The sequence below is a fragment of the Phaseolus vulgaris genome, chromosome 3 (assembly GCF_051622355.1).
Source record: "Phaseolus vulgaris cultivar YP4 chromosome 3, ASM5162235v1, whole genome shotgun sequence".
NCBI lineage: Eukaryota > Viridiplantae > Streptophyta > Magnoliopsida > Fabales > Fabaceae > Phaseolus > Phaseolus vulgaris.
In genome coordinates this window covers 317501-320000 of record NC_143500.1, presented here as the reverse complement: position 1 = coordinate 320000, position 2500 = coordinate 317501, and positions in this window count along the sequence as shown.

Below are 2500 nucleotides of genomic sequence, written 5' to 3'. Positions count from 1 at the left end.
GAGTAGACATAAGTTCTGTTTTGGGACCTAGAGAACGAATTTTCACGAGATTTTTTGCAGGGATCCTCATAAAAATGGTACAACATTGCCTGCAAAAAATTAGAATTTTTCGACATGGGGAAGTATTTTTTTTATTTTTCCAAAGACCCGAAATGTGGAAAATCGGGAAAAATGGAAAAACGTATCTAGACACCGTATTTTTGCGTGATTTTTTCCAGTCCATCCCATAATAATATCAAGAAGGTGCCCACCAAGTTTCGTTAGGATTGGCCAAGGTTTCGAATTTTCATGAATTTTTTTCAAAACCCTCTATTTTCCAACATTTCAAAAATTCAAAACCACATCAAGATGGCTTGGTTTTGATACCAAACTTTCTAGACCTCATTCTGCATGCATTTGTGACACTTTCCAACCCACAAAACTCAAAAACCACCACTTTGAAAATTTCATGATTCTTGGCACACCACCAAGCCACAAAATCAAGCCAAAACACCAAAATCATGAACTTGGCTATGCACCAACCATGTCAAGATCAATTCCTTTTGATCCCAAACTTCTCCCACATCACTTTGAAGGCATTTGTGAGGATTGAGTCCAGCCAGTTTTCCAAAACCAACATTTTCGTTTTTCACCAAAATCACCACCAAGCCACAAAATCAAGCCAAAAATCCAAAATCATGAACTTGGCTATGCACCAACCATGTCAAGATCAATTCCTTTTGATCCCAAACTTCTCCCACATCACTTTGAAGGCATTTGTGAGGATTGAGTCCAGCCACTTTTCCAAAACCATGATTTTCGTTTTTCACCAAAATCACCACCAAGCCACAAAATCAAGCCAAAACACCAAAATCATGAACTTGGCTATGCACCAACCATGTCAAGATCAATTCCTTTTGATCCCAAACTTCTCCCACATCACTTTGAAGGCATTTGTGAGGATTGAGTCCAGCCAGTTTTCCAAAACCATGATTTTCGTTTTTCACCAAAATCACCACCAAGTCACAAAATCAAGCCAAAACACCAAAATCATGAACTTGGCTATGCACCAACCATGTCAAGATCAATTCCTTTTGATCCCAAACTTCTCCCACATCACTTTGAAGGCATTTGTGAGGATTGAGTCCAGCCACTTTTCCAAAACCATGATTTTCGTTTTTCACCAAAATCACCACCAAGCCACAAAATCAAGCCAAAACACCAAAATCATGAACTTGGCTATGCACCAACCATGTCAAGATCAATTCCTTTTGATCCCAAACTTCTCCCACATCACTTTGAAGGCATTTGTGAGGATTGAGTCCAGCCACTTTTCCAAAACCATGATTTTCGTTTTTCACCAAAATCACCACCAAGCCACAAAATCAAGCCAAAACACCAAAATCATGAACTTGGCTATGCACCAACCATGCCAAGATCAATTCCTTTTGATCCCAAACTTCTCCCACATCACTTTGAAGGCATTTGTGAGGATTGAGTCCAGCCAGTTTTCCAAAACCATGATTTTCGTTTTTCACCAAAATCACCACCAAGCCACAAAATCAAGCCAAAACACCAAAATCATGAACTTGGCTATGCACCAACCATGTCAAGATCAATTCCTTTTGATCCCAAACTTCTCCCACATCACTTTGAAGGCATTTGTGAGGATTGAGTCCAGCCACTTTTCCAAAACCATGATTTTCGTTTTTCACCAAAATCACCACCAAGCCACAAAATCAAGCCAAAACACCAAAATCATGAACTTGGCTATGCACCAACCATGTCAAGATCAATTCCTTTTGATCCCAAACTTCTCCCACATCACTTTGAAGGCATTTGTGAGGATTGAGTCCAGCCACTTTTCCAAAACCATGATTTTCGTTTTTCACCAAAATCACCACCAAGCCACAAAATCATGAACTTGGCTATGCACCAACCATGTCAAGATCAATTCCTTTTGATCCCAAACTTCTCCCACATCACTTTGAAGGCATTTGTGAGGATTGAGTCCAGCCACTTTTCCAAAACCATGATTTTCGTTTTTCACCAAAATCACCACCAAGCCACAAAATCAAGCCAAAACACCAAAATCATGAACTTGGCTATGCACCAACCATGTCAAGATCAATTCCTTTTGATCCCAAACTTCTCCCACATCACTTTGAAGGCATTTGTGAGGATTGAGTCCAGCCACTTTTCCAAAACCATGATTTTCGTTTTTCACCAAAATCACCACCAAGCCACAAAATCATGAACTTGGCTATGCACCAACCATGTCAAGATCAATTCCTTTTGATCCCAAACTTCTCCCACATCACTTTGGAGGCATTTGTGAGGATTGAGTCCAGCCAGTTTTCCAAAACCAACATTTTCGTTTTTCACCAAAATCACCACCAAGCCACAAAATCAAGCCAAAACACCAAAATCATGAACTTGGCTATGCCCCAACCATGTCAAGATCAATTCCTTTTGATCCCAAACTTCTCCCACATCACTTTGAAGGCATTTGTGAGGATTG